The sequence below is a fragment of the Trachypithecus francoisi genome, unplaced genomic scaffold (assembly GCF_009764315.1).
Source record: "Trachypithecus francoisi isolate TF-2019V2 unplaced genomic scaffold, Tfra_2.0 Lachesis_group14, whole genome shotgun sequence".
NCBI classification, from domain to species: Eukaryota; Metazoa; Chordata; class Mammalia; order Primates; family Cercopithecidae; genus Trachypithecus; species Trachypithecus francoisi.
This window is the reverse complement of record NW_022681459.1, coordinates 32,598,186-32,620,927: the sequence shown is the minus strand read 5'-3', so window position 1 is coordinate 32,620,927 and position 22,742 is coordinate 32,598,186. Positions and strand designations below refer to the sequence as shown.

Genomic DNA, 22,742 nt, shown 5'->3' with positions numbered 1-22,742 from the left:
TGGAATACTACTCACCCATAAAACGGAATTAATGGCCTTTGCAGCAACCTGGAGGCAGCCAGAGGCCATTATTCTAAGTGAAGTAACTCAGGAGTGGAAAACAAAGTATCATATGTTCTCACTTGTAAGTGGAAGCTAAGCTATGAGGATGCAAAGGCATAAGAATGATACAATGGACTTTGGGGACTCCAAGGGAAAGGGAGGAGCAGGTGAGGAATAAAAGAGTACATGTTGGGTGCAATGTACACCACTCAGGTACTGGTGCACCAAAATCTCAGAAATCACCACTGCAGAACTTACTCATGTAAGCAAAAACCACCAGTATTCCAAAACTATTGAAAAATAAAAGACTCCTAGATGCAATTGGAAGCTATGCAACATACAAAGAGAAATTGACCCTACGTAGCTGAAAAAATTTAAAAAATGAATTTTCAATGCAAAACGAATGTTGTACTTAAGGCATTAGTTTCGTCATGGGAGATATGAGTGTGATTCTATTCACATTGTATTGCTACTGTGAAATGGACACAGACATTGTACTGTTTGGATGAATATGTGATTTTTTTTCTTGCCTAATTCAAACAGATCTTAGACAAAGAAAAGATACTCTTGAATAAAACCAATTTTGTTTCCACACATACTCCTTTTTGCAGTAAAGGGGACTGAAAGTAGAGTTCACAAAATGTAATATAAACTATATAATAAACATGACACGGTACATTTAGAATTACAGTAATCAGAAACTTCAAGTTGAAAAAGCAATGAGATGATTTTATTGCCTGTAATATACATGAGAATTAAAGAAATTTATAGTATCTGATTGTAGTGTGAAGTGTGGGAAAATTAGTAGTGTACTATTACATAAAATTAATGAAACTATGATTTTTAACAGCATATTTGACGGTGAAAATTGTCATATTTTAACATGTTCATTGATTTTGGATCAGCAATTCCAAATCTAAGAAGCTATCTGTCAGAAGCATGCTTAATAGCCCATAGTGATATAGGTTCAGAGGCATTCATTATAACATTCTTTTTTTTTGTTTTTTGAGACGGAGTCTCGCTCTGTCGCCCAGGCTGGAGTGCAGTGGCCGGATCTCAGCTCACTGCAAGCTCCGCCGCCTCCTGGGTTCACGCCATTCTCCTGCCTCAGCCTCCTGAGTAGCTGGAACTACAGGCGCCCACCACCTCACCCAGCTAGTTTTTTGTATTTTTTAATAGAAACGGGGTTTCACCGTGTTAGCCAGGATGGTCTCGATCTCCTGACCTTGTGATTCGCCCGCCTCGGCCTCCCAAAGTGCTGGGATTACAGGCTTGAGCCACCGCGCCCGGCCTATAACATTCTTTATGGCGGGCAAAGATTAGAAAAACACAGGCTATCTCTTGGTGGCGGTAAATGTTTTAAAATACAAACCAACAGAAAATAACACTTCCCAAGGGAACATTCTTACAGTGACTATGACCTAAAACTTGTAACATTCATCACTTCTAAAATATGTTGAGCATATTTAATATATAGTTGCATTGTGAACTCATTAAATATTTGCATAATTATAAATAGAAAACACGAAAATAAAAGGAAAGGTTACAATATAAACAAACAAATGTAACTGACATTTAATTCACTGCTCTGATTAGCAGTGCACTTATTTATATCCGTAATTGAGTTTAAGACTATATGCGGCCGGGCGCGGTGGCTCAAGCCTGTAATCCCAGCACTTGGGAGGCCGAGACGGGAGGATCACGAGGTCAGGAGATCGAGACCATCCTGGCTAACACGGTGAAACCCCGTCTCTACTAAAAAAAATACAAAAAACTAGCCGGGCGAGGTGGCGGGCGCCTGTAGTCCCAGCTACTCTGGAGGCTGAGGCAGGAGAATGGCGTAAACCCGGGAGGCGGAGCTTGCAGTGAGCTGAGATCTGGCCAGTGCACTCCAGCCTGGGCGGCAGAGCGAGACTCCGTCTCAAAAAAAAAAAAGACTATATGCATGCTTTTTTGTTTCATATTTTTATTTTTAAAATAAAATTAAATATATTTAAGTGGACAGCCTGTTTTGATTCATTTATATGAAAATCTATGTGTTTGTATATATATATACACACACACACACACAATTACTACAGTCAAACTAATGAACACATCTATCTTCTCATATAGTTAGAAGAAATATACTCTTCACAAATTTCCAGTATATAGTATTAATAACTATAATCACATAACTGCAACTTTGTACTCTTGGACTGACAGATCCTCTTTTCTCCCACCTCCCTGTCCCTGGTAACCACCATTATCCTGCTTCCATGTATTAAACTTTTTAAGATTCCGGCCAGGCACGGTGGCTCACGCTTGTAATCCCAGCACTTTTGGAGGTCGAGGTGGGTGGATCACCTGAGGCTGAGAGTTCCAAGACCAGCCTGACCAACATGGAGAAACCCAGTCTCTACTAAAACTACAAAAAATTAGCAGGGCATGGTGGCACATGCCTGTAATCCCAGTTACTCAGGAGGCTGAGGCAGGAGAATCGCTGTAACCCGGGAGGCAGAGGTTGCAATGAGCTGAGATTGCACCATTGCACTCCAGCCTGGGCAACAAGGGAGAAATTCCATCTCAAAAAATAATAATAATAGTAATAATAATAATAGAGTACCTCAACACTCCATTATAATCAACACACCAGTATCGTCAATGGGCAGATCATCCAGACAACCAAATATCATAAGTTAAGCTGTACTCTACATGGAATAGACCTAACAGAAATTTACACAGCTTTGCACAACTCCATGACTGCACAATGCACATTCTACTCAGTAGCACATGGATTATTCTCCAGGATAGGCTGTGTGTTAGGACAAAAAGCAAGTAACGGCACATTTTTAAAAACTGAAATCATATCAACTATCTTTTGTGACCACAGTGGAATATTACTAGAAATGAGTAACAGCAGGAACTTTAAAAGCTGTACAAATATATGAAAATTAAAACATGCTCATGAACAACCAATAAATAAAAAAATTAAAAATTCATTGAAAGGAACAAAGGAAATTAAAAATTAATTGAAACAAATAAGAATAGAAACACAACATAACAAAACCTGTGGGATGTGGCAAAAGCAGTTGTAAGAGGTAAAGTGCATAGCTATAAGTGCCTATGCAGCAAAAGCAGTTGTAAGAGGTAAAGTGCATAGCTATAAGTGCCTAATCAGAAAAGTAGAAAGATCTCAAATAGCCAACCTGACAGTACACTTCAAGTAATGAGAAAAGCAAGAAAAATCAAATGCTAAAATTAGTAGAAAGAAATAAATCAAAGATTAGAGAAGGAATTTTAAAAATAGAAACTAAAAAAAATTACAAAAAGACAAAGCAACAAAGAGCTGGGGTTTTTCTTGAAAAAAAACATTGACAAGCTATAATAAGCTTAGGAAAAAGAGAAAGAAAACTGCAGTAAAATCATAGATGAAAAAGGAGACATTACAACTGATAACACAGAAACACAAAGGATCGTAAGAGATTACTAAAAACACCTATATACAAACAAATGGAAAAATCTAGGAGAAATGAATAAATTTCTGGAAACACAGCAATTTCACAAGCTATAATAATAAAACACCTGAACAGACTAATAACCAGTAAGGCAATTAAAGCAGTAATAAAAATCTTCCATCAAATAAAAACGTAAGAATTATGGTTTTACTGTTGAATTCTACCAAACATTTTTTAAAAAGGTAATACCAACTTTATTCAAAATATTCCCTGAAAAATGAAGAGGAAGGAGTACTTCCAAACTTGTTCTCTGAGGTCAGCATTACCCTGCTACAAAAACCAGACCAGGACACAAAACAGAAAGAAAGCCGCAGGCAAATATCCCTGATGAACACAGATGCAAAAATTCCTCAACAAAATACTTGGGGATTCATTGGACGAATATGAGAACGATTCAACAAACACAAATAAATAAATGTCATACATCATGAATCAAGAACAAAAACCATATAATCATTTCAGTAGATGCTGAAAAAAATAAAATTCAACATTCCTTCATAATAAAAACTCAAAATGAGTAGAGAAGGAACATAGCACAATGAAGGCCGTATATGACAAACCCATAACTAACATCATAATCAGTGGGGAAAAGTTAAAAGCTCTTCCTCTAAGATCTTGTTCAAGTGTGGCTACTTTTACCACTTTTATTCATCATGGTACTGCAAGCCCCAGCTAGAGCAATTAGGAGAATGCAATAAAACCCATCCAAATTGGGAGGAAAAAAAAGTCAAATTGTTTCTCTAAGCAGGTGACATGATCATATATACACAGAGAACCCTCGATATTCCACAAAAAAACCTACTAGAAATAATGAATTTAGTAAAGTTACAAAATACAATATCAATATACACAAATGAGTAGCACACACATGCACCAACAGTGAAACACATAAAAAAGAAACCAAGAAAGCTGTTTCATTACAGTAGCTACCCACCCCCAAATACTGATACCTAGGGATAAACATAACCAAAAAGCTGAAAGATCCTACAATGAAAATGATAAAACATAGATCAAAGATATTAAAGCAGACACAAGTAAATGGAAAGATATCCCATGTCCACGCACCGGAAGAACGGAAGAATACTGTTAAAATATCTCTATCACTCAATGTGATCTACAGAATCAATGCAATCCATTAAATTACAAAGACATTCTTCACAGAAACAGAAAACTATTCTAAAATTCGCATGGAAATGCAAAACACCTCAGAGAGACAAAAAAAACATTAAATAAAAAGAAAAGCTGGAGGCATCACACTACCGGATTTCAAAATATACTACAAAATATACTATAAATCCATAGTAATTGCAAATCTATACTATAATATCAAAACAGCATGGTACTGTCAAAAAAAAAAGGGGGGGTAGGGGAGAGACAGATACAGACAAATGACAGAAACAAAACAGAATAGAGAACTCAGAAATAAATTCATGCATTTACAGTCAACTCATTTTTAACCTAGGCATCAAGAACACACCCACTGGAATAACAGTATCTTCAATACACTGTGCTAGGAAATACCCAACACCCACATGTAGAAGAATGAATCTAGACCGTTATCTTATCATATATAAAATTTAACTCAAAGATTTAAACGTAGGACCTGAAATTATGAAACTACTAGAGAAGAAAACACAGGATGAATGCTTAATGAAATTGGTTAGGAGAAGGAGTTTTCAAACAGACATCAAAAGTACAAGCAACAAAAGCAAAACTAGATACATGGAATTACATTAAACTTAAATCTTCTGCAAAGCAGAGGAAGCAATCAGTAGAATGAAAAAACAATCCAGAGAATGGAAGAAAGTATTAGCAAACTATGCATCAGGCAAGTGGTTAATACACAAAAAGCAAGACTACTGAAAAGCAAAAATACAAGTAATCTAATTTAAAAATCAGAAAAAGATCTACCCAAAACCTTTGTCCCCCACCATTATTTCCCCACCTTCTTTTCCCCACTGCCTTTGGCCTCCTCCCTCTCGCCACCCTTTTTCCTTTCTTCATCTACCCCAAAACTTTTTTCCCACCATCTTTTCACAAAGCCCTCTCCACTCTCCTGCTCACCACCCTTTTCCCCACCAACTTCTCCCCTCTCCCTGGCCATCCTCTTCCCCCTCTCGTGCTCTTATCACCCTCTTTTGCTCCTCCATCTACCGAAAAACATTTCCCCCTATCTTTTCCCAAAGGCTTCTCCCAATTCCTGCTGCTCACCACTCACCCTCTTTTCCCCCCTCCATCTACCCAAAAATTTATTTTCCCCCCATCTCTTTCCCCACCCTCTATCTGCAACGCCTTCTCCTGCTCACCATCCTTTTTTCCCTTTGGCACTCACCACTCTCTTTACCCCTCCATCTACCCCAAAACTATTTTCTCGGGAGGCCGAGGCAGGAGAATGGCGTGAACGCGGGAGGGACAGCTTGCAGTGAGCCAAGATCGCACCACTGCGCTCCAGACAGAGCGAGACTCCATCTCAAAAAAAAAAAAAAAAAAAAGAATATTAGTGATTGCCAGGGGTCCTGGAGTACGGAGTATAGAGGCTGGCTATTAATGGATACAGGGTTTCTTTTTGGAGTGATGCAAAGTTCTAACATTAGATTATGGTGATAGTTGCACAATCCTGTGAATATATTAAAAACCACTAAGTTTTACACTTTAAATAAGTGAACTGTATGACGTATCAATTACATATCAATAAAGATAAAATTAAAAAAAAAATCTAACGAACAACATTGAACAAGGACTTCTGGAAAATATATCCCAACACTGTAAAATACCTGATAAGGAGAAAGACTATGGTTTTGCAGAAGTCCAAGAGGAGAAAAGAAACACAGTCAAAGCTTTAAAGATGCAGACTGTTCAAGGAGGCTGGCAGCTTGAGATCACTTAGACCACTGGTTCTAGCCACATCAGACCCAAATACTCCCTGCGCACCTTTTTTTCTGAGACAGGGTTTTACTCTGTCACCCATGCTGGAGTGCAGTGGTACAATCAGGGCTCACTGCAGCAGCCTTGACCTTCCAAGCTCAATGGATCCTCCCACCTCAGCCTCCCGAGTAGCTGGGATTACAGGTATGAACCACCATGCCTCACCCCCTTTAAAAACTATTAAAAATATACCTTTACTATCCCGAAATGAAATTCAGAAATAACTTATTAGATAGACTTCCAAAAATATCTACTTAACACAGCAACTATAATATAAAAACAATTTTTAATAAAAGAAATATAAATTTCAATATGTAAATTTTCAGGCAGGACTATATCAGGACTAAAATGGTCAGAAATCCACATCTCTAAGTTGAATCTCTGAATTTCACAGCTACAAATGCTCTTCATTTGGGTATGTCATTCTGGCAAATCAGACACCACACTATCATGAGTGCTATCAAAATGTGATTGATTCTTCATGTAACTAAAAAGATGAATCACTCAGTGTGATGGTTAATTTATGTGTCAATCTGACTGCATCGTGGGGGGCCCAGACGTGGTCAAATATTACTCTGGGTGTCTCTGTGAGGGTGTTTCTGGATGGTATTAACGTTTTACTCAATGGACTGTGTAAAGCAGATTAACATCCCTAACGTGGGTGGGCTTCATCTCATCAACTGTAGACCTGAATAGAACAAAAACCCTAAGTAGGAGGGAACCCCTCCCGCCTGACTGCTGAGCTAGGTCATCTCTGTTTGCTGAACGACTCAAACGGAAACAAACATTGGTTTTCCTTGGGTCTAAAGCCTGCTGGATCTCAGACAGAAACTCACATCGGTAGCCCTCCTGGTTTTCAGGCCTTTGAACCAGACCAGAATGACACCATCAGCTCTCCTGGATCTCTAGCTTGCCAACTGCAGATCTGGGGACTTTCAGCCTCCATAACTGCATGAGCCAATTCCTTATATTAAGTATCTTTTTATATATAGAATGCTTCTGCTTTATCCAAAGGGGATATGTTTCAAGAACCCCTATGGATGCCTAAAAATGCAGACATTGCCCAACTCCATACATACTATGCTTTTTCCTATACATACAGACGCTCCCCAACTTATGATGGAATAAAAACATCGTAAGTTGAAAATATCATGAGTCAAAAATGCATTTAATACACTTTACCTATTGAACGTCACAGCTTAGCATAGCCTATCTTAAACACGCTCAGACCACTTACATTAACCTATAGGTGGACAAAAATCATCTAACACAAGCCTAATTTGTAATAAAGTATTGAACAGCTCATGTAATTTATTGAATACTATACATTACATCAAAACCGTGACAGTTTCATACCATCATAAAGTCGATAAACCTTAAGTCGAATCACAGTAAGTTGGGGACCATGTACCCAAACCACCTATGATAAATTGATACATTAGGCACAGTAGGAGATTAACAATAATGAAATAAGCAACTGTACAATATGCTAGCATCACTACTCCTGCACTGTGGGTCCATTATTAAGTGAAGTAAGGGTTACAGGCACTGTCATACCAGAGAGTTAATCTGATAACCAAGACTAAGGGACTAATGGGCAGGCAGCACACACAGGATGGATACATTGGACAAAGTGAGGACTCATCTTCCAGGCGTGACACTGAGACAGCACGAGATTTCATCATGTCATTCAGAACAGTCCACAATTTAAAACTTACCAATTGTTTCAGGAATATTTCCATTTAATATTTTCAGAGCGTGGTTGACCATGAGGTACTCAAAGGTACTCAAAGCATGGAAAGCAAAACCACAGATAAAGGGCAACTACTGAATACTTATATTTTCTCCAGAGAAACAGAACCAATAGGATGCGTATGATACAATCATATATATTGGTTAAATATACCACTTATATAAACATCTCCCTCTCTTTCCTACTAGTCTCCTATCAGTTCTGCTTCTTGAGAGAACCAAGACTAGTAATACACTTAGCAAAACTAAGAACAAAACGAGATAATTTCCCTTCAAAGTCTAGACTAATTCCATTTCCTGAAATTTCCATTTATACTAAAATTATATTTTTAAAAATCCTCTATGTAAAATGGAATTCAGTTGCAGGTTCAGTCTTAAACAGTTTTTTTTCTATCTACATAAATTATTCAGCAACATATTCTAGGCCAGGTGCAGCGGCTCATGCCTGTAATCCCAGCACTTTGGGAGGCCGAGGTAGACAGATCACCTGAGGTCAGGAGTTTGAGAAGAGCCTGGCCAACATGGTGAAACTCTTCCTCTACTAAAAATACAAAAATTAGCCAAGTGTGGTGGCATACCTCTTAATCCCAGCTGCTTGGGAGACTGAGGCAGAAGAATCACTTGAACCCAGGTTGCAGTGAGCTGCGATCGCACCACTGCACTCCAGCCTGGGCGACGGAGTGAGATTCAGTCTCAAAAAAAAAAAAAAAAAACATTAAAAAAAACATACGCTAAGCTGTGCAGATCATAGGAAAAGTTCTATTTTACTGAACTGTCACTGCACTAAGCCTTGAATTCCATGGGCCCTACCTATTAAATAAATGCCTACAGCATCCATCAACCATTGACACAATCACAAATTATTCCACAAATGCCTAAAACCACCATCGGGCTCATAAAAAAAAAAAAAAATAGAATTCACCAGAAGATTCTGGGTCCCCACCTGGTCAAGGGGGAGGAATCACTGGCTGACACTCCTTCCTAGAGCCCCTCTGGAGCCCCCAGGCAGAGACTACAGAGCGGAGGAGCTAAGGAGCACAGTTCACAGCACTTCCAGTGTCTTGGAGAAGAGGAAGTGGTGGAAATTACCACTATCTCTTCTCCAACTTTGCTCAAGGGTATCACATCAGCACACATCACTGAAACCTCTAGTCAAGTCAAGGTATGGGGCGGGGGGACAAAAAGTAGCTCTCCTCATAAAAACATTGTAGATCCTGCCTCTGGGTTCTAAGAATAATCTGAAACAACAATAGTCCATGTATGCCCCATGTATTTGTCAAACAGTGTTTCTTAAAAACACCAACATAGATGCACTGCTCCCAAAATAACAGGGAAAGGCACTGAAGGCCTTGAGCCTCTCCCAGGCAGCAAGCACCATGTCCTGTGCAGTACCTCGTACAGTTCACTGAATCCTCACAAGAGCCCAGGTGGGTATCTCTAGATGAAGGAACTAAGGATCAGAGACTGTAAGTAATTCTCTCCAGGTCAATTCATTCTTGAGGAACAATAGTCTGAATTCAAACCCTACTTTGCTTCTGCCACTCCATATGTCCTCCAATACACACAGAACACAAGTTAGTAATGCGAGATTTTGATCTCAACGAATATTGCACAATTTCACAGGCTGAAGTGTGATGGGGCAATCTCAGCTCACTGCAGCCTCTGCCTCCTGGGTGCAAGTGATTCTCCAGCCTCAGCCTCCCGAGTACCTGGGATTACAGGCGACTTCCACCATGCCTGGCTAATTTTTGTATTTTTAGTAGAGACGGGGTTTCACTATGTTGGCCAGGCTGGTCTCAAACTCCTGACCTTAGGTGATCCGCCCTTGGCCTCCCAAAGTGCTGGGATTATAGGCGTGAGCCACTGCTCTGGGCCTGTGCTGGTATTCTTTTTTTTATTTTTTTTGAGACGGAGTCTCGCTCTGTCACCCAAACTGGAGTGCAGTGGCCGGATCTCAGCTCACTGCAAGCTCCGCCTTTTGGGTTCACGCCATTCTCCTGCCTCAGCCTCCCCAGTAGCTGGGACTACAGGTACCCGCCACCTCGCCCGGCTAGTTTTTTTGTATTTTTTAGTAGAGACGGGGTTTCACCGGGTGAGCCAGGATGGTCTCGATCTCCTGACCTCGTGATCCTCCCGTCTCAGCCTCCCAAAGTGCTGGGATTACAGGCTTGAGCCACCGCGCCCGGCCTGTGCTGGTATTCTTAATCAAAATTTTTCATTCTGAAGGGACCATGTTATTTAACATAAAGCCTTTCCGGCTGGGCGCGGTGGCTCACGCCTGTAATCCCAGCACTTTGGAAGGCCAAGGCAGGTGGATCACGAGGTCAGGAGATGGAGACCATCCTCACGAACACAGTGAAACCCTGTCTCTATTAAAAATTCAAAAAATTAGCCGGGCTTAGTGGTGGGCGCCTGTAGTCCCAGCTACTTGCGAGGCTTAGGCAGGAGAATGGTGTGAACGTGGGAGACAGAGCTTGCAGTGAGCCAAGATCGTGCCACTGCACTCCAGCCTGGGTGACAGAGTGAGACTCCATCTCAAAAAAAAAAAAAAAAACCTTTCTTAGAGCAGAATGTTTATTGCGAGGTCTAGATCAATATGTATTAAATTAGAGCTGCAAAAGTAAAATTCTTAGTTATAATCATACTAATTGAAAGGAGGGAATGATGGATGGGCATGAGTTGAAAAACTATGCTCACTACCTGAGTGATGGGATCCGTACCCCAAACCTCAGCATCCTGCAACATACCCATGCAACAAACCTACACATGCACCCCTTGAGTCTACACTAAATTATTCAAATATATTAAAATTACTTCTTTAAACATTTATTGAAATTATTTTTTTAAATCATATTAATTTATAGATACCTATTTTTAAATTTAAAATATTTGTCGTAATTTTATAATAAAATAATACTTGGGTGAAGACACAAACCACTCTCATTACAGAAATAAACCCTTCATTTTACGAGGCTGCAATCTGGGTGGCCTGAACTCTCACCAGAATGTCCCAGTGCTCCACAGGACAGGGTTCACAGCTCTGGGAGCCCTGCCCAAAGTTAATTACACATTCACAGCCACACAGGAAGCTCCAGAGTTTACTTCTACAAGGAGATCACATAATTAAAACCTACTGAGGAAAACAAAGGGCTATCTCTTACCTTCCACATAAGGTCAACGCAATACTATTTAAAAATCAGGATGGGGCCGGGCGCAATGGCTCAAGTCTGTAATCCCAGCACTTTGGGAGGCCGAGGCAGGTGGATCACAAGGGCAGGAGATTAAGACCATCCTGGCTAACGTGGTGAAACCTCATCTCTACTAAAACTACAAAAAAAATTAGCCAGGCGTGGTAGCGGGCACCTATAGTCCCAGCTACTCGGGAGGCTGAGGCAGGAGAATGGAGTGAACCCGGGAGGCAGAGCTTGCACTTGCAGTGAGCCGAGATCGCACCACTGCACTCCAGCCTGGGCGACAGAGCGAGACTGCGTCTCAGAAAACACAAAAAGAAAGAAAATCAACTCACAGACTCTTTACTAGAAATGAAAATATTGGAAGCCATTTTATTTGTTTTGTTTTGTTTTTTTTTCCCAAGGAAACTGCGGAGGATATGCAAAGACCACCTAGGGTCGTACCTGGGGACTTTCTCCTGACCACACACTCTGCGATTTGTTCCCAACCTCCAACGTTTCTAAAGTCAGTGTCTAATGGGCCCAGAGTGTTTGTGTGAAGTGGTGAAAAAGCTCTGCAGACGAATAATGGTTGTGGCTGCGAAACATTCTGAATGTACTACTGACTGTTGCTGAATCGCACACTTACAAATAATTAAAACGGTAAGGAAAATGTTTATTTTACCTGCCTCCTCTATGTCACACTTTTTCTGTCAACATTTTGAAGAGCAAGTTGGCTTACCCCTCATCCCGTAATAAAAATACTGCATACTCTCGATAAAAGTGAACCTAGTTTAATTTTGAAATCATTTAATTAATAACAATGAAAGAATAGTATAGCAAGCACCATTTTCCCTCTCACTGTAGCAGCAACTGATTCCCTTGTGCTCTTGGGCCTCTCTCTCCCTCCCTCTCTCTCTCAATAATGAACAACAATCTTCTCTCCAGTCCAAGCTCACACTTCCCCAGTTGTGCATGAATGTCTATTATAGCTGTTAATCTGTTTTCCAGGCAGAGTCTTCAAGATTCCCATGCTCCCATTTGGCTGTCAGCTGTCTGGAGCCAGCATTTCTCAACCCCATCATTTGTCATGAGAGATTTCTGTAAAACCTTGCACAAAGTTCCCCAAGCAAGGACAGTGCTCACTGTAGGCAGTAGAACTATTTCCACACAGTAGGACCGTGCTGGGTGTGTGTGGGGCGGGGAGGGCAATGCACACCATGCCCACCGCTGGGCTCTGTATGCTGCTGACTCTGATCCTGTGCTTACTAGGACCATGTCCGCAGCTGAGTCCACTGCAAATCTGACTCTCGGCGGGAAGGTCGGTCATAGCTGCTGGGCACTGAGTCTCACAGAGGTACAAGCATTGAGGATGCCCGATCCTAGATGTGCATATAGGTCAGTATCTGCTGATGGAGCAGGAAGATAAAGGAAGCTGTGGCTGTAACGGAGGGGTCTCCAGCCCTCAGTCTCAGCTGCCTCCTCATCCAAAACCTGCCCTGGGCTCTCAGGCTTCCTCCTTGCTCTGAAGATGCTTCCTCACCCTGTGCAAGGGGCTTCCTGCAGCACAGCCTCGAGAATTCTTCTCTCTCCGCTCCTCTCCTTTCCCACCATGAAGTCCAAAAGGAAACCTGCTCTGTGGTTTCTCATCCAGGACAGGGAAAGCTTCCTGTTGCTTATGTGCTGTGGTCCCTGAATGTGCAACTCTTCCTAGCTCTTCAAATGCAGGGACAGTGACAAGGAGCTTCCTGACTGACGCAGTCCCTGCTGTTTTGAGGAACACCCTCACTCTAACTGCACCCCCATCTCCCATGCTGTGCAGGCCAATCTGGATGGAAGCCATTGCAGGGAGTTTCCAGAAACAGCATCTTTATTAACCAACTAATGGTAAGAATCTAGAAAATATTCAGACAAGAGCTGGGTTCAAAATTTATATTTTCTGAGCCAGTTGTTAAGCATAGCCATTATTACATTAGATTGGCACAAAAGTTAATGCAGTTTTTGTCATTACTATCAATGGCAAAAACCACAATTACCTGTGTACCAACCTCATATATAGTTTGGCTTTTATGAACTTTTTTTTCTTTTTTTTTTTTGGAGACGGAGTCTTGCTCTGTCACCCAGGCTGGCGTGCAGTGGCGCGATCTCGGCTCACTGTAACCTCTGCCTCCCGGGTTTAAGCAATTCTCCTCCTGCCTCAGCCTCCTGAGTAGCTGGGACTACAGGTGCCCACCACCATGCCTGGTTAATTTTTGTATTTTTAGTAGAGACGGGGTTTCACCATATTGACCAGGCTGATCTCGAACTCCTGACCTTGTGATCCACCCATCTTGGCCTCCCGAAGTGCTGGGATTACAGGCGTGAGTCACCGCCCAGCCCATGAACTTCAATTATACAGATTATATTACAAGCAAAGTAACCATTTTAATATATTTGTATCCAATAACACCATGCTGTATACCTGAAACATACACAATTAAATTTACTTTAAAACCCAAAGGGTATTGTCTCTTGCTGCATAAAAATCATTCCTAATATTCAGCATGTTAAGAGAACAGGTTTGTGATTTTGATACTTTGGTGCACCTAGAATTGCGGAGCCACTTAGTTCAGTGGTTCTAGCTGTGTGTTGGTCATAAAGTTGCAGCCAAGCTGGCGGGCTGGGATGCATCCAGAGGCCAGAGAAGGTGGCCAGGCCCAGCCAGAGGGAGGCTGCCACTGTCCCTAACCTCTTTGGCAGATGTAGATGAGCTCAGCGGAAAAGGAGAGAGTGAAGTGTAAGGTTAAAGAGCATCCCATGCATGCACTATTTCTTCTTTCCTGAGACACCCTAGGCATAGAGCACTGCCCCATTCATTCTAAGGCTACAGAGTATTCCACAGTAGAATTTTAGCCAACTCGACTCCAATGGTTATCGCCATGATTTTCATCTCACAAATAACACTGCAGTGAACATCCTTATGCAGACTTCTTTGGGTTTATGCGTGAATATGAACATACGATAAATTAAATTTCTAGAAGCCGAATTTCTGAGTCAAAAGGATGTGCACTTGTAATTTTTACTCATTGTTCTCAGATTCCTCTCCAGAGGGGTTCTACCAGTTTATAATGCCAGCCAGAAATACCTGGTCAGAGTACAGTGTCAAAAGTTTGAATTCTTGCCAATAGTTCAGATTTTAAAATGTTACTTGTTACACTTTTATTTTTGATTCCACCTATTCTGCTTGAAGTGGAGCATTTTCTCAAATGTTTCAGCGCTGTGTATTTTTTAGGATTCGGTAAACCTTTTCTTAAATGTCCAGATAAGAAGGATTTTAGTCTTTGGTGCCCAAGACTCAACTCTGAGACTATTATGCAGGTACTTACACCATTCACGATGTAACCATTTAAAACTATAAAAACCACTCTGAGTTCTGTGGCCATAGAAACACATGTGGCAGGCAAGGGAAGGCCTATAGAATGTGGTCCCTTGTTTGCACAGTCATTTGAAATTTGAAAAGTCCACCAGCACATTTTCTAGGTGGAGGTCTCTTTGAGGGCAACCCTGTATTTCACCTCCCATAGTGGCCTGGGTCTTTATATATGTATACATATATATACACACACACATATGTACATATATATGAACATATGTGTATCATCTGTTTGATTGGATCTTAGGTCTGCCCAAGGCAGCCCTGTGTCACAATCTCATTACTTTTATTTCTATCCATTTGCTTTGAGTTTCGGGAGAGCTTTAGTATACGAGGAATAGACTACCCCCAGGAGGCAAAACAGAGGAAGAAGGAGGGGCAAATGGGCAAGGAGGCTTGTACCAAGTCACGAATAATCCAGCGTAGGCTCAGAGAAAAAAATCCTAAAATGAGCCTTGTATCTGAAACCAAAACATACAAGATCATTAAAGTTCTGGGGATTATAACAGGTAAGTAAATGAAGTTTAAGTTTTAAATGTATTGGACATTTATATAAAGCATGAAGACTGTAAAATTCAGAATGTAACAAGGGAATAAAGAATTTGAGATTTTAAGATGTAAAGACCCCAAAGCAAGTTTCCAGGAAAAGTGTTTATGCTTCAAATTATTTTCTGTAAAAGCCTTTTTTTTCCCTTTTCTTAGGTATAAGGAAACCTCTCATGGAACATTCTTTTTTATCCACTGTCAAGAACAATGTGACCCCATAAAGGAATTCTAACATTAAGTAGAAGACAATTGCACTTTTTTGTAATCAGTGAGAAGTTTCCTATTTGTACATAAAAATATTGATGCATAAATCACCCATCTTCTGACTTAAATGTTAGACCTAAAACCATGAAAACCCTAGAAGAAAACCTAGGCAATACCATTCAGGACATAGGCATAAGCAAGGACTTCATGACTAAAACACCAAAAGCAATGGCAACAAAAGCCAAAATAGACAAATGGGATCTAATTAAACTAAAGAGCTTCTGCACAGCAAAAGAAACTACCACCAGAGTGAACAGGCAACCTACCGAATGGGAGAAAAGTTTTGCAATCCATGCATCCGACAAAGGGCTAATATCCAGAATCTACAAAGAACTTACACAAATTTACAAGAAAAAAATCCAACAACCCTATCAAAAAGTGGGCGAAGGATATGAACAGACTCTTCTCCAAAGAAGACATTTATGCAGCTAACAGACACATGAAAACATGCTCATCGTCACTGGTCATTAGAGAAATGCAAATCAAAACCACAATGAGACACCATCTCACAACAGTTAGAATGGCAATCATTAAAAAGTCAGGAAACAACAGGTGCTGGACAGGATGTGGAGAAATAGAACACATTTACACTGCTAGGGGGAGTGTAAACTAGTTCAACCATTGTGGAAGACAGTGTGGTGATTCCTCAAGGATCTACAACTAGAAATACCGTTTGACTAAGCCATACCATTACTGGGTATATACCCAAAGGATTATAAATCATGCTACTATATAGACACATGCACTTGTATGTTTATTGCAGCACTATTCACAATAGCAAAGTCTTGGAACCAACCCAAATGTCCATCAATGATAGACTGGATTAAGAAAATGAGGTACATATACACCATGGAATACTATGCAGCCTTAAAAAAGGATGAGTTCATGTCCTTTGTAGGGACATGGATGAAGCTGCAAACAATCATTCTGAGCAAACTATCACAAGAACAGAAAACCAAACACTGCATGTTCTCACTCATAGGTGGGAATTGAACAATGAGGACACTTGGACACAGGGCGGGGAACATCACACACCGGGGCCTGTTGTGGGGTGGGGGGAGGGGGGAGGGATAGCATTAAGAGAAATACCTAATGTAAATGACGAGTTAATCGGTGCAGCACACCAACGTGGCACATGTATACACATGTAACAAACCTGCACGTTGTACACATGTACCCTAAAACTTAAAGTAAAAAAAAAAAATAAAAATTTTAAAAAATATATTGATGCTTAATGCTAAAATTGGAATTAGTAGTTTAATATCCGTACAAGTGATTTTCTTTGGACTAAACCATTTGTTTATGATTCATCATCGTTAACTTGGATGTATTCTACTCTGAAAACAATTCAACTTTTGGTATATTTTGTTTTCTGTATCAACCATTGCTCTTTTTCTAAACACTAACAGAGATATTCCATACCTACTGATTATTAAATTTAATTTCATGGGCATTGGGATTATTATTTCAAGAATGCACAGACAGGACTTCCCCCACATTGAACTCACAAATGTTGCTGATGCTGACTCACGCTTTTCTTTCAAACTTAGCAAATAAAGTAGGCATTTTATTCTCTAGACACCCAGATGACAGCAGCAGAGAGAAGGAAACTCCTCAAAGCTGTTATCCTTTAAATTCTCAGGATGAATTACACCTGGAGAATCACTCACACTTGATTTACATTTATACAAATGAGAGTTGGGTCTTAGAGCTGATGCCGAGTTAGTGAAGGACTTGGGCTGTTGGGATGGGGTGAATGTCTTTTACAAGTGAGGAAGACATGAATTTTTAGAGTCTATAGGGTAGGGGATTATTGACTAAATTGTGTCCCCAAAATTCGTACAATGAAACTCTAACACACAGTGTATGCCTGAGTTTGGGGATAGGATCTTTAGAGAGGAGTGAAATTGAGGTCGTGAGAGTGGCTTCTTATCCAATCTGGCTGGTTTCCTCCTAAGAAAAGGAATTTGCACACACAGAAATGAGACAACAGAGACAAGCGTGCAGAGGGAAGATCACATGAGGACACAGCAAGGAGGTAGTGACCTGCAAGCCAGGCAGAGAGGCCTCAGGGAAAACCAAACCCACCAACACCTTTATCTTGACTCCCCAGCTTCAGCACTGTGAGAAAATATGTCCACTCTTTAGGCCAGCAGGTCTTTGGTATCTCATTAAGGAAGCACTAGCAAATGAAAACAAAACGGACCCCAAAGACCTTGGATGTGGGAGGAGGAGGAGATGGAGCAGGGTGCAGGAGGCAGGGCAGGGAGGGGCTGGAAGTTCAGGCTCTGATGTGCATCTTCTGGATGGAATCTGGACTCCACTCAGTACTGTTTGGGGGACACTTGGGAAAACATTTAACCTCCCAATACTGATTTCCTAATAAACACTGGGCCTTGAGCACAGGGCTTGGCATCATCCTATTCCATGTTATGAAAGTCTTCTTGGGGTAATGTTTGTAAAACAATCACCAAGGCATCTGGCATATATTAAGGGTTCATACATAGTCATTGTGATTTAGTTATTTCTAGAAAATTGCATTCATTCTATGGACACCAGGGGGCACTGTGAACCTTGGTCTGGGGACCCTAATGAGTCCAAGTTCCCCTGTGGTTCTCAAGTGCACAGGGTCTAACTGTTGCTTCCTTTGAAACTCCTCCTATTGGGTAAAATTCTGAAACCCACCTGGCCCTTCTGATCTCGAGAAATTACCCAGAGAAGGCCCTCATGCTCAGGGCTCAGACAAGAACTGGGGCAAATATTTTAGGGAATGGAGAACAGATTTGCATCCACTATCCAAGAATTTCAGTACTGGGGAAAATGTCACACAAGACTGCTCAATTCTCTAAGACAGTGTAAAAGCAAGGTGAGGAAAGTTCAAACAGTTTTCAAATATTTTTTACTGGATCCAAAAATAGAGAAAGAAATGCAAAAATATTTTGAGTCCAACAAGGACAAACGTACACGGTCTGCATCCAATCAACACTGTCTGCAAAGAAACAAACAAACAAAATATGCTATAAGAAACAAAAAGAAAAATTAATCCAAAGTGGCCTTTAAATTTGACAGATGATAAACTTTGCAGGCAGGAACACAACAGCAATTCTCATAACTATATTCCACTTGATTATGAGGGTAGAGGATGGATTTACCAGGTTAAGTAGAGATACAGAAGATATAAGACCCAAGTTAAACTTTCAGAAATGATGCCTAAAATGTCCCTTTTAACACATAGACTGAATGAGCTTGATTACAGATTAAATGCTATCAACGAATAGATGAGTGAACTTAATGATGTAGCAATGGAAGCTATCCCCCAAAAAATCACCAAAAAAAAAGAAAAGATGAGAAAAGTAAATACAGTATGTGTGAGATTTCGGACATTATTAAACTGCCATGATGGTAAAATTAGAGGCATAAAAGGAGATAAGATTACTGTGGTGAGAGGGAGGCTAGAAAAACAATTTAAATAGTGACCCAAGTGTTCCAAGTTTGGTTAAAAATATATACACACTATCCAAGAAGCTGAACAAATCCCAGACACACACGAAGAAAAAAACACACATAAAGAAAACAACACTCACCGTAATCAAATTGGGGGAAAAAAATCTGTGATGATAAAATACTCTTAAAAGTAGTCAGAGAGAAAAGACGTGTTAGACTCAGGTGAACAACATAATGATAAAACCAGATTTCTTATTAGAAGCAATGCGGCCGGGTGCGGAGGCTCACGCCTGTAATCCAAGCACTTTGGGAGGCCCAGGTGGGCGGATCACGAGGTCAGGAGATCGAGATCATCTGGGCTAACACAGCGAAACCCCATCTCTACTAAAAATAGAAAATATTAGCCGGCGTGGTGGGGAGCACCTGTAGTCCCAGCTACTCATGAGGCTGAAGCAGGAGAATGGCGTGAACCCGGGAGGCAGTGCCTGCAGTGAGCCGAGATCGCACCACTGCACTCTAGTCTGGGCGACAGAGTTAGACTAGCTCTCTCAAAAAAAAAAAAAAAAAAAAAAAAAAAAAAAAAAAGCAGCATGCAAACAGGAGGCAGTGGATCTATATTTATACAATACTAAGAGAAACAACTTTTTATTCAAAAATCTTGAGTAAAAAGAAAAGCTGGCGGCATCACACTACCTGATTTCAAAATGTACTACAAAATATACTATAAATCCATAGTAACTGCAAATCTATACTATAATATCAATACAGCATGGCACTGCCAAAAAAAGGGGGCAGGAGAGAGACAGAGACAGACAAATGACAGACATAAACAAATCAAACAGAATAGAGAACTCAGAAATAAATTCACGCATTTACAGTCACCTCATTTTTAACCTAGGCATCAAGAACACACCTTCCAGAAGGGCAATCTCTTCAATAAACTGTGCTAGGAAACACCCAACACTGACATGTAGAAGATTAAATCTAGACCGTTATCTTATCATATACAAAAATCAACTCAAAATAAAGATTTAAATGTAGGACCTGAAACTATGACACTACTAGAGAAGAAAACATAGGATAAATACTTAATGAAATAGTTAGGACAAGGAATTTTCAAATAGACATCAAAAGTACAAGCAACAAAAGCAAAAACAGACAAATATAATCACATTAAACATAAAAGCTTCTGCAAAGCAGAAGCAGCAATCAGTAGAAGAAACAATCCAGAGAATGGAAGAAAGTATTAGCAAACTATGCATCACGCAAGCAGTTAATACACAAAATACAGAAAGGAAGACTACTCAAAAGCAAACATACAAATAATCTAATTTGAAAATCAGAAAAAGAGGCCGGGCGCGGTGGCTCAAGCCTGTAATCCCAGCACTTTGGGAGGCCGAGACGGGCGGATCACGAGGTCAGGAGATCGAGACCATCCTGGCTGACATGGTGAAACCCCGTCTCTACTAAAAATACAAAAACTAGCTGGGCGAGGTGGCGGGCGCCTGTAGTCCCAGCTACTCGGGAGGCTGAGGCAGGAGAATGGCGTAAACCCGGGAGGCGGAGCTTGCAGTGAGCTGAGATCCGGCCACTGCACTCCAGTCCGGGCGACAGAGCGAGACTCCGCCTCAAAAAAAAAAAAAAAAATCAGAAAAAGATCTACCCCAAACCCTTTTCCCCCACCATTACTTCCCCACCTTCTTTTCCCGACTGCCTTCAGCTCCCTCCCTGTCAACACTCTTTTCTTTCTCCATCTACCCTAAAACTTTTCCCCACCACTTCTCCCCCAGCACCTTCTCACAAAGCCCTTCTCTACTCTCCCACTCACTACCACCCTTTTCCCCACCCTCTTTCCCCTCTCGCGCTCTCATCACCCTCTTTTGCTCCTTCATTCACCCGAAAACATTTTACCCAATCTTTTCCCAAAGCCTTCTTCCCCACTCCTGCTGCTCACCACCCTCTTTTCCCCCCTCCATCTACCCAAATACTTATTTTCCCACCATCTTTTCCCCGTCTGTCTGCAACGCCTTCTCCTCCTTGCCATCCTTTTTTCCCTTCAGCACTCATCACTTTCTTTACCCCTCCATCTCTCCCAAAACTATTTTCTCCCCTCCCACCACTTCAGCTGAGCTGCCCTCTCCATGGCCGCCACCAACCGCAGCAAGGCGAGGTGCGCTGTCACAGGCCCCAGCCTCCAACATAGGGCATGTAGTTCTCCCATCTCCCTCGTCCTCTAGCCGGACAGGAGCAGCTCCCGCTGCCAGTGGCGCTCCTACTGTTCCAGCGGCCCTGCGGTCTGGGTTGCCACCACCTACCACAGCGAGGCGAAGCCAGAGGAAAGCCACAGTACCACGGGCTCTGGGCTCCGGGCTCCAGCCTCCAGTGTGTAGTAGGTAGCTTCCTAAGGTAGCACGTAACACCTCCGCAGGTATACGCAGACAACTGTAGAATGGCCTGACTGCCCGCCTCAACATGCTTTATATACTGAGGTTAGGCACTGCGGTTCCTGGACTACATGTTCTGATTGGATGAGAGAAAACCTGTAGGCCTACTCTGATTGGACTTTATCATGATGTTCTGATTGGATGAGAGACAGTACTAGAACAACCAATCAGAGCATGAAAATAAAGTCCAATCAGAGTAGGCCTAGAGGTGTTTCTCTCATCCAATCAGAACATGTAGTCCAGGAACCTCCCCCGCCCCCCCACATTGCGAAACCTCAGTATATAAAGCATGCTGCAGTGGGAAGGCTAGTCATTACGGGATTTTCTGCGTGTGTGTGCTTGTCGGATTCTTGCTGGGTTAGGAAGCCACTTACTGCACGCTGGAGGCTGGAGGTCGGAGGCTGGAGCCCGCGGTATTGTGGCGCTCTTCTGGCTTCGCCTCGCTGTGGTAGGTGGTGGTGACCGAGACCTCAGCGCCGCAGAGTGGTAGGAGGACCACCGGCAGCGGGAGCTGCTCCTGTCCGGCTAGAGGACGAGATGGGAGAGCTAAGTGCCCTGCGTTGGAGGCTGGGGCCTGTGACATTGCACCTCTCCTCGCCTCGGTTGGTGGCGGCCACGGAGACAGCAGCAGCAGCTGAAGTGGTAGGAGGGGAAAAAATAGTTTTGGGGTAGGTGGAGGGATGAAGAGGGCTGTGAATGCCAAATGGAAAAAGGATGGCGAGCAGGAGAAGGCGTTGCAGACAGAGAGGGTGGGGAAAAAGATGGTGGGAAAATAAGTTTTTGGGTAGATGGGGAAAAGAGGGTGGTGAGTAGCAGGAGTGGGAAGAAGGCTTTGGTGAAAATGGGAGGAAATGGTTTTGGGTAGATGGAGGAGCAAAATGGGGATGAGAGCGCTGGTGGGGAAAAGGGTGGTGAATGGGGGAGTAGAGAGGGCTTTGCAAAGGGATGGTGTGGGAAAAATGGTGGGGAAAAAGTTTTGGGGGTTAGATGGAGAAACAAAAAAGGGTGGCGAGAGGGCGGGGGCCAAAGGCAGTTGGGGAAAGAAGTTGGGGAATTGGCGGAGACAAACGTTTTGGGTAGATCTTTTTCTGATTTTTAAATTAGATTATTTGTATTTTTGCCTTTGAGAAGTCTTTCAATATTTTGTGTATTAACCGCTTGCCTGATGTATAGTTTGCAAATACTTTCTATCATTATCTGGATTGTTTCTTCATTCTACTGATTGCTTCCTCTGCTTTGCAGAAGC

At 41.7% G+C, this 22,742-nt stretch overlaps 1 long non-coding RNA gene and 1 pseudogene across 2 annotated transcripts; both read left to right on the top strand.

The window, feature by feature from the left end:
- Positions 1 to 11,753: 11,753 nt before the first annotated feature.
- On the top strand, positions 11,754 to 15,632 carry LOC117095915. 2 transcript variants are annotated; one of them, XR_004442243.1, is made up of 4 exons: positions 11,757 to 12,049; positions 12,659 to 12,784; positions 13,101 to 13,273; positions 15,501 to 15,632. It is a non-coding gene; the product is annotated as an uncharacterized LOC117095915 (long non-coding RNA). The 2 variants fall into 2 exon arrangements; XR_004442242.1 differs by having other exon boundaries at positions 11,754 to 12,049; positions 12,659 to 13,273.
- A 6,211-nt stretch (positions 15,633 to 21,843) lies between these two features.
- Positions 21,844 to 22,742, top strand: part of LOC117095912 — a 35,947-nt pseudogene continuing 35,048 nt past the window's right edge.